Source organism: Euprymna scolopes, chromosome 7 (genome assembly GCF_053919585.1).
Source record: "Euprymna scolopes isolate OS-2025 chromosome 7, ASM5391958v1, whole genome shotgun sequence".
NCBI classification, from domain to species: domain Eukaryota; kingdom Metazoa; phylum Mollusca; class Cephalopoda; order Sepiida; family Sepiolidae; genus Euprymna; species Euprymna scolopes.
The window spans coordinates 90,839,089-90,853,074 of NC_136488.1; the positions used below are offsets into that span (position 1 = coordinate 90,839,089).

The 13,986-nt window shown below is 32.5% G+C and overlaps 1 pseudogene; it reads right to left on the reverse strand.

The window, feature by feature from the left end:
* Window positions 1–816: 816 nt before the first annotated feature.
* LOC145280588 (U2 spliceosomal RNA) lies at window positions 817–975 on the reverse strand (annotated as a pseudogene).
* Between the last annotated feature and the right edge of the window lie 13,011 nt (window positions 976–13,986).

A 13,986-nucleotide genomic window follows, 5' to 3' on the forward strand; every position in this document is an offset into this window, starting at 1 on the left:
TAATAAGAAACGAAATTAAATTATTAAGTATCCGCATGCTGTTGTGCAATGGTGATTTTCTTGTCAAGTTCAAGGTGCGCGTGGCATGGACGAAGTGAAATATTTAATTTTCATGCATTGAAAGCGTTGCACAAAATTAAAATTGAAACACGTTGTACAAAATTAAATTGAAACACGTATATGTAGTTCAATTTAATAAAAAAAATTAATAGACATGCAATACACATGTACCGAGAGTGACGGGAAGAGACGCGTTCTAAACATGGTTGGACAAAAATAGAATACTACGTATTCTAATACGGCAGAGTCTTGTTCAGCACATTGGAGTAAGAGAAGGCTTTTAAAACAAGGCGTTATTCAGTAAAGTATCTGTAAAGAATAAAGGATGTTGTTTAAACTTCAAGAAAGAGTGAGTCGAATTCTTCCTTGTCTTTATTTTCTTATGGCTATCTGCATACAGTGTGTGGGTCCTGAATGTGAACATGTAACGAATGTTAACACGTGTGTAACGTTACACAAAATCAAAACATACGAATAATCAATCTTCATCTAAGACAAGACCGATAGACATTAGTCGCGTGCTCTCGTGTAATGAATTGAGGCGTGAATGTAGGATTGACACAAAATACTTAAAGATAAACTAAAATGACCGAAAAATGGGCTGAAATGACTTAAATAAATAAAAAGTAAATGACTTAGAATTAATTTAATGAACTTAAGGATGAATTGAATGACCTTAAGAATGACTTGAATGCTTAAAATAACTGTAATCCTTCAAAAACAACTTGAATGACCTGGAGAATGACTTGAATGACTTTGAGACTGTCTGCTTGTAAAGTGGGTGATCATTTTACATTAAACTAATACAGAAAAGTGACCCCCACACTTTATATCACCAAGTTACAAACATAAGTACAGCATGTAGTAAGAACAGATACTACACTTTGATCTTGGCCAAAAGGCAAAGAAAAGGGTATTTATTTGCTCCACCACCAAGCAAATTAGGCACAAGGCCGATTTTTAATGTGAGGAGTGAAGGGAAAATGGGGACCAACTCCTCGGTGAGTAGGGGAGCTGGATAGTGACAATTGGTATTTAGGGTTGCCCCTGCATTGACCAAGGTCTTATATGTTGGGTTTCTCCCACATATGATCTTTGCTTGCAGTATCTGCCGGAACAGATGGTATTTATTTGCTCCCCCACCGAGCAAATTAGGCACAAGGCCGATTTTTAATGTGAGGAGTGAAGGGAGGGGGAAGGGAAAAAGGGGACCAGCTCCCGAGAGGTGGGAAATGGGAGCTGGTTAATGGTCAGGCATGTGGGGTTGCCCCCACATCTGGTCTTTGCTAGTCAAAGCTTGCAGCATCTGCCGGAACAGATGGTATTTATTTGCTCCCCCACTGAGCAAATTAGGCACAAGGCCGTTTTTAATGTGAGGTAAAAACCAGCTCCCCTAAAAGTAGGCAAAAAGGGGGCACTCTGGTTACCAAAAATAATAATTGTCCCAGTATAGAGGGTTTCCCCTCCATTGACTGGTACAAATTATCTTAAGTGCATCATCTGCCGGAACAGATGCTACACTTTGATCTTAGCCAAAAGGCCAAAAAAAGCTTAAAAAGCTAAGAATAGCATCTATTAACAACAGACCTTTCATCTTAACCAAAAGACCAAGCACAAAAGTGTTACGGACGGACCGACCGACCGAGTGACTTATAGAGTCGCTTGCACGCTACTAAATATATAGAATTTAATATGAACACTCAGATCTTTCTTGTCATTTATTTCATGGTGCATGAGTCAACACTTGACCAAAACTTATTCAGGCTGTGATGCCATGGATTTGCGCTCAACTGTGTTCAACATGAAACTGTTCTGAACTCGAAGCTATCCTCAACGGTTGCAAACCCAAGACTGTCCACACATCTCTTTAACTGTCAGCAACTACCGAAAAAAACCATGAACACTCTTAAAAATGCCCGTAAATATACTGAAAAATACTGACTTATTGTGTCAAATCACAGCAGTACATTAGTTAACCTGTTCTATTTGTGCTTTCAGTTTTTTTTTCTATGTGAACAACTATCTTTTATACTGTTCTGCCGACAAACCTACTTCGTCTCTTCATCTATATTTCTCTATGTTTACCTCTCAATATTTGGGAGGAACGTCGATAACATTACAAGGATACATATAAAATGATGCAAGCCTATTCACTTGGGGAAATTGATTTTCCCCGTCCTGGGGCGCATATGCTTCTAGTTTTTTATATTATATATTTTTTATATTATATTATACATATTTTTTATATCATATTACATATATTTTTATATTATTTTATATATTTTTTATTTTATATATATTTTTATATTATATTATGTTATATTATATTATATACGTTTTATATTACAGTATATATATATATTTATATTATATTATACATATTTCTAGATTATATTATATATATTTTAATATTATTTTATATATATTTTTATATTATATTATATATATTTTTATATTATGTTATATATATTTTATATTGTATTATATATATTTTATATTATATTATATATATTTTATATTGTTTTATATATTTTTATATTGTTTTATATATATTGCTAGATCATATTATATATTGTTTATATTATTTTATATATACTTTTATATTATATATATTTTTATATTATGTTATATATATTTTATATTGTTTTATATATATATTTATATTATATATATTTTTATATTGTATTATATTATGTATATATATTCATATTATATTATATTATATATATTTTTATATTAAATTATATATAATTTTGTATTATATTATATATTTTTATATTATTTTATATATATTTTTATATCCTATATATTTTATATTATATTATATATAATTGATATTATATTATGTATTTTTCATATTATATTATATATATGTTGATATTACATTATACATATTTTTATATTATATGAATATTATATTATATATTTTTTATATTCTATTATATATATTTTATATATATTATACATATTTTATATTATATTATATATATTCTTATATTATTTTATATATAAATGTATATTATTTTGTACATATTTTTATATTTTATTATATATTTTTTTATTCTGTATGATATATCTTTTATATTATATTATATATATTTTCATATTATATCATATATTTTTTTATATTAGATTATATATATTTTTATATTATATATATTTTTATATTATCTTATATATATTCTGGTATCATATTATATTATATTTTTATATTATAGTATACATTTTTTAATATTATTTTATATATTTTTTTATATTAACATATATTTTTATACTATATTATATATATTTTATATTATATTATACAAATTTTTTTGATTATATTATATATATTTTCTCGTGAAAATCAAAACATTATCTGAAGATTATATTAATTCTCATTTCGGAACTCTTACGTATTCTTCATAATAACGAGATAAACAGTATATGGAGCGTTTTAAAGTAAACCACAAAATGGTTTCTTAGTATCAAATTATGATTAGCTGTGCAACTTTTTTCCACCATTTACTCTACTGCACTAGATGATCTATTGACCTTAGCCCAAGCACAAAATGTGTCATATATTTGATTTATTTCAAACGTCATGTCATTCCGTTACAAAATCGTGACAGGTCAGGCTAAACTTCAAGATGGCTTACGGGGACAGCACGTTTATTTAACTGTCGACTATTTTGAATTTTGATATGCTGTGCAGGAGACGATGAAAATCTCGCAGCGATAATATATGGGCTGTCTAGTCTGTGCGTATTTTATGCACAAAACAGAAAGAAAATTGTTTGTCTTTTAAACTAACACACACACAAGAATATAAACTGCACGCAATTTGAAAACAAATATAAAGAAATAAAAATGCATTTCAGTCGTGAAACTGCATTCTCTCGCCTTAGAACATATGTCCACATATTTACCGTGGCGGGGTGAGTGGTTATATAGTAGCGTTAGAGCTTCTAGGCTAAAAGGTGTAAATCCACGAGGAAGCGTCATAAACGTACGTCTTCCTCTGGTTGCTTATGCACTTACATATGATGCGCAAATATATGCCGTGTGCGCAACTGTAAATATATGGAGTGAGAGGGAAAACGTTGAATATGCGTTATTCCTTAGTGTGTTCTAGGCCAAAGCTTATTTGGCATTGACTGGCTCGGTGTCGGGACTGAAACCCTGCAATTTTGCAGGTTAACGAATAACGGAGAACAACGAGAAGGAGAATAACGACCAGTAAATCCAATATATACTTACGTGCAGATTAAACATAGCAAAACAACCATGGAACACGGGAACTAAGATACGCAAATACTCATATACAGACGCAAACGCACGGTTAGAGAAACACACACGCCATAAAAAATGATATACAGAGAGAAACAGACGCAAACACAAAGAACGCATACAAAAGCATACACATAAACACACAGGCAATTTACACACGTAGCCTTACACACAAACAAATAATCACAAGTTCGCACACAGATGCATTTTTAATTTTAATTTAATTTTTTAACCCGAGCACACACACAATCATTGAGAGTAAATCCAATGGAATGCAGAAACTAGACTCACCCATTCCACCTCCTCCTGCTAATCTCTTCACAACCACAACAAAACAAAAACAACATCAGGGATATAATGGTGTTAACGACACAGATTGACAGTGTGGCAAGTTCTAATCCAGTTCGTTCCATAAAAACACTTTCAGTTAGGGATGTCGGCAACCCTTACTTGATCCATGACGTACGTACTAGTAGATATTTTTCTAGAACGAACTCCAACAAGAAAGATATCAGGGAAACGAAGGCCAACATTAATAATCTGATTGATACCAAATTAACAAATCGTACTCCTTCTTCTTCTTCTTCTTCTTCTTCTTCTTCTTCTTCTTCTCATCCTCCTCCTCCTCAGCAACAACAATTAAATTAAGAAGAAAAGGGGGAGGAGGAAAAAAAGATGTCCGAAGTTATGCGATGGAAACGTTAATAACTGATCAGGATGAAATTTCGCGCGGCGATTACTGTTGTGAAAGAGCCGTAAATCAAATTTTGAAAAAAATGAGAAGATAGAAATTTGATCAAAATTTTTTGCTATGATAAAAGACATCAAGGATCAAGAGAAAAGTTGCGGTCAAGTTCATATAAGAGTCAAAACTTCATTGGCTACAATATAGGACAAGTAGCGAAACTCTGCCCTGAATAGAATACGCCTTGACAATATTCTTTAACATGCTTTTTATTTACGTATTTAATATATTTATTAAAATAAAAATGCGAAATATGAATGGAAAAGCATTCGTTTCTCTACACAGGAAATATTATTAAATATAAGAGGAATATAATTTTGCCACGAAAGAATGCCAATGAATGAGATTCGATCGCGATCAATTTGAGCGTGCTCATAGGTTAGTTAAACCTAGTGTTGGAATTAATAGAATAGGACGGAACGTTACATATCACGAAGAGGGTACGACAAGGAAAAGTATGAGTTTGATCGGATGTTTTGTGGTGTATACACGTGCGCTGATACCTCAGGAGACGCCAGTCTACTCAGTCTTTAAAAATACTTGAGATCGGTCTTCTGCTTCTCGCTACAGACCAATCCGTGTTCTTGCGGTATGAGTAATTTGCTTAAATATGTGATAAATCAAGAAGCTGTCAATCACCCCAGAAAAAAAAAATAGAAATCTAAACAGCACAAGCAATATACATTTCGTTCTGCATGGTCAACAACTGACGTGCTGACTGTAATGTCAAACATGATCCATGAGTCTTTACATATTACAGCCTTTTGATGAATTTGGCACCAAATGCTTCAGAAGCTAGATAGCTATGGAAATATTTTCTCGGTAATCAAATTCCATCTCTCTGGTAGGTTCATTGAAGTAGACGTTGATAAGCAAAAATCTGAAACACATAGTCTCAATGCCGGCGTGCCTCAAGGATGCATTCCGACCCCAACAATATTTCTGTTCTTTATCATTGATCTTTCATATCACATTCTACGAAATTCATTGACAATTATGCTCATGAAAGAATCATATATGGCAACACTTCGAAGAGCATTAATGATCTAAATATCTCTGTTTCTCTTTCTTCCGATCTGGAACACACAGCGTAATAAAAGAAAACGTAGCTGTTTACAGTTAGTGCATCTAAAAATAAGATTCTATGTATTCACTACTAATGTTCGAAACTTCACTTTTCCCCACTTTAAGTGAATGACCCAGGAAGAAGCCTACTGCTTCAATAAGATTTTAGGAGGAACCTTAACTCTAACATAAAATAGCTGACTACATAATATCCGTTGCTTATATCACTAGGAAAAGAGTTCGATGGTTTTACTGTTTCAGAAAGTATTTCACTTCAGACGCTCGTTTATAAGTGTCAAAAACTCCCAAAGACAGAATACGGTTTCCAGATCTGGAGATGTGTCGCTAAGTGAAAGAGTACAAAAACTATTTTGAAATCGGCTGGGGGGGGTGTATTCTTCTTTTTTAAGCTATTTTTCCACGACAGAGAAGTTGTTAGTCTTACTCCGCTCTATAGTTGTTTTCATGGTAAGTGCTCGGCAGATCTCCAATAAATGTTCTCCCGTAAAGCACTCACAACAAACACTCCTTAAAACAACTGTAGATACTTTTCTTTTATTCTCCTGTGTACCTGAAACAAAATAGAATACCATGAGCAATAAGTATTTCCAAGAACTCCTTTTCCGTGTCACACAATTCTAAGGGACTGCTTTTCACCTGATTACAACATGATCCTATTCAAGTACGATATAAACAAATTCTCGTTGAACTGCTTTTTTTTAATAATCAAACCCCGCCTAATCTCAATCAGCGTTAACTATTTTCCGGATAAACTTCTTAACGCTTAACCTCGAGTGGCCTTTTGGGGCTTGATAAGTGGTGACGCGTTCGTACATTTAATAAAACATGACCGTCAATGATTGCGTGTGTGTTCGGGTGCTAATATAAATCTGTGTGCGAACTTGTGATTATTTGTTTGTGTGTAAGACAATGTGTGTAAATTGTCTGTGTGTTTATGTGTATGTTTTTGTATGCGTTGTTTGTGTTTGCGTCTGTTTCTCTCTGTATCTGTATATCATTTTTTATGGCGTGTGTGTTTCTCTAACAGTGTGTGTGTGTGTGTGTGTGTGTGTGTGTGTGTGTGTGTGTGTGTGTGTGTGTAAGTATGTGATTATTTGTGTATCTTAGTTCTTGTGTGCCATACGTGTTTTCGTGTTTATCTGCGCGTAACTATACACACGGGTGTATGAATGTGCCTTTTTGTGTGTATGTTAGGTTTTTTTTTCGTTTTGTTATACATGTGTGATTGTGTTTTTGTACACGCGCGCACCTAATATTTATTGAAAATGATGGCCATAAATTTCATTTGACTAACCTTACAGAATAATGGACCGGAACGGTAATGCCTCATATAGGTAAGTAGTTTACCAGAGAAACCATAGCACATGTCCCAGCGATTTGCCCGTAGGAATCGTGCCAAATCGTGGATTCGGTTTCAATTCTCGCCGATAGATTCTCACCTGAGCTGAACTAACAGGAATTAAGGCAAGATGCGTCCCATGGAGTTTAGCTTCGAAATGTTAGAATGTCTAGAGGGATTGGAGAGATGACTCAAAGGTTATAAAAATACGTTTGGGTGAAACCCGATTTCTCATAACAAATACAGAACGTAATATGTTTTAGCTGTTAATAACGGCAATGCTTTGACCTTGTTACCCTCAGGATATTGTTAAAAAGCAAAGAATTTACAAAAATCGTATGGTACTTAAGAAAGAAACGGTCGAATAGCAATGTTTTAAACAAAATATGTACCAACTATGGCTCATCTCTTCTGCTATGCGATAATCAGTGGTTTATATTTCCGTAAACATAACAGATTTTTTTTCATGGAGTTCACCACTTATCAAGGCCCAATGGCCACTCAGGGATAAGGGTTATTGTGTGTACAGAAATCAAAGGGATAGTGTAGCAATATTATTGGAGAATGTGTAAGGTGTCATTGCTTAGGAGGGGCGGTTCATCAGGAATTTGTTTGTGTTGGACTTGAAGACATCCAGGTTGAAGTCGGGAGGGAAACAGGCAAACGGAACAGAGTTCCACAGGCGTGCAGTTCTAAGAAATAATATTTGTTCATGGTATCTATGTTTTGATTTAGGCACAGATAGGGAGTGGGGGGAATTTTGTGATGATGATGACGATAAGGAGGCAGAATATGATTTTTTATGCTAATCACTCCAGACAAGTCATATAGCCACTTAATGTTATGTGTTAACATATACTACCCCAAGATAAAAAAAAACAAAAAAACTAGCTAATGATTACTGTTAGGAGAGTGTAAAGTGAATGTTTAGTTTACTTTCGGCAACCTCGTAACCCTCGCTTCCCTAATTTTGTCATCTGTTTCTCACATTCAATCAATTATGTTTCTGACAAAGAAGGTAAAATTGCTGTTTTATGGGTTCTAAACTATCCGTATAATATTTATTAATTGATAGTTTTTTATCTTGAGAGATATTTGTTTGAGGGTTTTTTTTTTCAAGTTCCTTCATGTCTTTTTAGGAGCGACTTCTTTTAAGAAATGTCGGTAGATCCCAAGCCAGAAGACAGCAACCACCCCTAATCTTTGATAGAATGGTTTCCCATGAATATGAGAACTAAAGTACAAAATAAAAGGAAAATAAGTTACTAAACTGTTGAAAATAAAGCAAAAAAAAAGCTACTTTATATTCTCCACGATGCTGTTGAATGCTGAAAGACAGGTAACACACAAGGATAAGTTTGTATTCAAGCATGTGGCGAAGTTCTTTAGAAAATACAAATAACTCAGTTTCGTCAATATTTCTTTATGTAAATGTTAATACCCGAAAATTCGGTGATTATTCAATTGTATTGCAAAGATATTTTTAATTAAAAAAAATATTGCGTTGGATGATAATTTTAGCGGTGTATGGATGTGTATTAGCACCTACCATTTGTAAATACGTCTTGTTCTTTTTCCATTACTTGATGAAGTATATATCTACATTGCCTGTTATCATTCATTTTTGTTGGATATTACAATGATGATGGTGATGATGGTAATAATGATGACGATAATGATAATTGAGGAAAACTATTTAACAATTTGCAAATTCGACTTATTGCTTGTGTATTATGTGGAAACACAATAAACAAGCCACAAGTCGAGTTTTCAAATAAATATCGACGATATACAGAATTTAGTGAGTTATTTTAATAGTGCTTAAAAGTTCTTATTTGTTCTCTGTCTAAAAAGTGGTTCGGAAGTTTGGCTGTTGTTGCACCAAAACCGATATAATTAAATATATTTTATTGAAAACAATTCAAATAGCTCATGGGACCTGTTTACTAATTACATTGCGAATATAAAAGAATTTTTAAATAGTTTTAAAAATTTATCCTTAAAAACGTAAATATTTACATTGTTTCAAACAAGATGTTTTTATATTTTAATCGTTTTAAATTAAATAGTTTTATATGACTCAGAAAATCTTACAATCCCCATGTTCCAACTATATAACTACGAGGCCCGTTCCAAAAGTTGTACCATTAAAACTAGCAGATTATTGGACCCCATAATTTATTTTTCTATATAGGCACTACTCTTTTAGATGCATGTTTGCCAAGGATGAACAGTATTCATGTATGGACGTCCGGAGCGCACTTTGTCATACGAGGGCCTTTCTAAAACTAAAGTCTCATATTAACTAAAAGAGTTGAAGGTATACGAAGACAGGTGTGGTACTATTAGAACGACCGACGTTTTGTGGTCTACATTTATTTTTCTTAATAGTCACCACCATTCTGAATGCACTATTGCCAGGAATTCAATAAGGCATCTCTGCTTCTGCCGCACTTCTATGAAAGCGGTTGTCTTAGAGACTCACACCGTCAATATCGTCGACAGAGAGAAGAAACTTTTAGGTAACGAATTCATACTCTCAGTCATCAGAACAGTGCAATTTGTAATCTCCTATAATTAAATTGTTTTGATTGTAATATTTCAAATGGTTTGTCCAGGAATATATTTCTCTTTTGTGGTCAAAGTTTTAACAAGTCAATAGAATTCAGAAATGCCAATACTGGTTGGTTCTCTCCCTTGATTATGATGAAAATACAGTTGTTTATGCTCCACTTTTTTGTTTCGTACTATTCGTACTCACCACATCTTTCACGCACTCATAGCTTATCATCCGGGAAAAATTAATTTATAAATGGGGATTTCAAGTTTAATTCAGTTTTCACATTATTTTGTGTTTAGTAAAATTTTAATTGAATGTTCAGAATAGTTAACAAATCCCTCTTATTTCCATGTCAAGATATGTTTTCTAAATAATATCGTCATTATTTCACCACTGATTATAAACTAAACACGTACATTAATTTCACTTTTCATTTCTTTTCTTTTCTGCCATATTTAAATGATGGAAAAATTACCAAACTTTTACTATTTATTTATCTATACGAATAAATGGCAAAGTGATCGTTTAGTGATTACAACAATGATCTGGATATTATTTATACATTTTCTTTAGCAAATTTTAAATATGGAATTGCGAGTCGGGAAAACCATCGAGTACATGATAACATGGCAAAATGCACAACAGATTTTTAAATAGGCTCATGGAGGAAACATATTTATGTATTTATAAGTTTATCCACATCATTTTCTTTTAGTTAGGGAAGGAGCATCTTACTGGATTATATACATTGCAACGAAGAGATCTTTTTTAGGGGTTAACCGTCCCTTTATGTTCACTTATTTGTATCGTCCTTGCAGTTGTTTCTCCGGATATATTTGTCAGGTAGCTTTTGTAATTCTGTTTCATGGGTTTGGTTTCTCCTATAATAATATAGTGGAATGAACGGAGATATTTTGAAGATTGTAGTTTTTTTCTTTTTATTTCTTACACAAAATATTGGTATTTTGCTACGTTTTTATCATCAGCTCTGTTTGACCAAGCACCATTGAAAACACTAACTTCTATTAAAGTATTAAACTTCCAGTTTTTTCATTTTCTTTCCTTTTTTTTTGTTTTTGCTATGGATTATCTTGGGGTATTTTGAGCTATATTTGTAATAGGCTACGTTGGCTAGTTTCGTGATGTCGGTTGTTCTACTGGCTCTTGTTTCGTGATGTCGGTTGTTCTACTGGCTCTTGTTTTCTGATGTTAGAGTATCATTATGAGGTTTGGATTCTGGAAACTCATCAGATATTGGTCAGTGCCTATTATAATGGCACGATGATGATAAATATTTGAGAGGTTTATAACTCTTGCTCTACGGATTAGATACAACCGTCGCAGACACTAGTTTCTGTATGTTTCCCTGCACAGTATGAACGATTTCCTAGTTTTAGTGTTTTGTCTGCTTATGCCGTTTTGTAGCCAGTCAACAATAGGAAAGCTGTAGTAATTTGCCTATTATTCAATATGATGTGTGAAAGCCATTATTTTTGTAACGACCTAATAAATCAATTCATATCTATATAGCCCCCCCCCAAAAAGAAAAACAAAAGTTTGAATAGATTCAGAGCACAATCGAAGAATTAAACTAATTACTAATTTAAATATTTGCTTTGGAGATTTTGCATATGTCTCCCGCTGTAAAACCATGTGTGTCTCCTCTCAAAAATCGCCAGTCCCAACGCTTTGTGCCGTGTTTTTTATCTTAAATATTTTCTCCGAAACTCATATGCCGATTATTATGCCTTTTTACAGATCCGCCTGACGTAAATGTGGGTAATATGGGCTAATTTAGATTGATTTAGTTTATATAGAGTCGAATGCATTTGTAAATTTTGAATCTAAACACTTGAGATTTTACATGTATGTTCATTGTACATGGTTGGAACTATTTAATTTGATTTTAGCCCAAAACAATAAATGTTAAGGGGTCAAAGTAAAAAAAATATAACTTTCAGCTAATTTTTGGTTTAAATCTTTTAAATTTTACAAAAAGTGAATCCAGACATAGGGCAAGTTTTTAACCGGTTTTGTGCCGAAAATTTGGCTACCAAGGGATCAAAGTCCAAAAGATTTGACCTTTGCGGTCTCTAGCAAACTATTCAACCAATTTTGGTCTAAACATTTGAAATTTTACCTAAAAGCTATTCAGCTAGTCAGCAAGATTTATAACCAATTTTTCGGTGAAAATTTGGCTGCCAAAAAATCAAAGTTGAAAGAGTTGAGCTTTGCAGACTCTATCAAACTCCTCCGCCAAGTTTGGGTCTAGGCACATGAAATTTTAGATGTAGGTTACCTGGACATGAGTCACACTTTTTTAATATATATACATGCATACACACATAAGGTTATGAACAGTATATAGGGCCCGAGCAAAACCGGGTTGGACTGCTAGTAAATAACGAAATGCTCTCAAAAATATAAGTTTCTCTTTACTATTTAAAATAAATTTATGCGCGGAAACTCACTAAAAAATTTTAATATTTCAGATTTGCATTAAAGCTAGTCCATAGCAGTAACAAGGATAATGCAATTTTTCCGTAATAGGAAATTTTCATAAGACCATTTATGCTAAGCTTTAGACATTTTCCAACATCAAAATTATTAAATGAATTTACAATAACATAATCATAAGGATTATAGACGTAAGGTTTAGAGGAATTATTTTTTTTATTTCAGTCTGTATAATGCGACATAAATTTAGTGCTAAACTGTTCTCTTTATGGAATTATTTTATCTGTTCTAGGACGGGTATTCTTCTAAGGATAAAAAATACTCAGTTAACGAATAAAATACATTTTTTCAATTAAATAAGAATCGAAAACATGACTAGAACCAAGTGATTTAATAGATTAAATAATGGACCAGTAGCAAATTCTAAGTTTATTTTGTAAATGATCTGATATAAATAATCTAAGGTCTAGAATTCTATTACTGACAATGTTTTCTTTTTAAACAAGAATATTAGATAACACAGTGACAATATTAACTAGACCAGAAATAAGACAAATTAATATATAATCCTAGTCAGCAGTAACTAAGGACGTGAGACATTTTAAAATTTTGTGATTAGCTTGATAATTAATAAAGTAAATTGTGTGGTATGTATGTCTAATGTAAATCGGGTGTTGCTCTTTTATTTTATAGTTTTTTAACTAATCAGTGAATTTTATTGAGAAGGTGGCCGGTTTAGGAGGTTGGCAAATTGAACTATTTACAGAGAGATAAGCATATGGACAGTGTTTTCATGGTAAACTGATGTTATAATTTTATCGAAAGAATAAATAAGCAAGTCGAAAAATTGAAAATTTCCCTCGCCAAACAAACAACACTCCAATTTATTTTATATTACTTACCTATACAGAAAAAAGCATGCTGCGTGCATGCAGTAACGTATATATATATATATATATATATATATATATATATATATATATATATATATATATATGTGTGTGTGTGTGTGTGTGTGTGTGTGTGTGTGTGTGTGTGTAATTTAACTAGTAATTACGTAGGAATAAATAACATATAGTTCTCATTAAGACAGATCAATAGTCCGAATATATAGCTATAAAATTTCTTGCAAATACCACGTTAAAAAGTTTAGACACACAAATATTTATTCATTTTGATATAAGTACACACACACACACACACACATATATATATATATATATATGTGCATGCAAAAAATTTTTTTTTTGACGTTTAACTTCAAAACATCATAACTCCTTTTATAATAAACATTATTAATCGAAACAATCACTATTAGAATCGACACATTTTTGCCAATGAGAAACAAATTTATTTTTCCCATTAGCATATAAATCTGGAGTTCTGGAAGCGATGAAATCATTGAAGGCCGACTTGGCATCATCTCGGCTATGGAAGTATTTTTCGCGCAGAAAGTTGTCGAGATGCTTG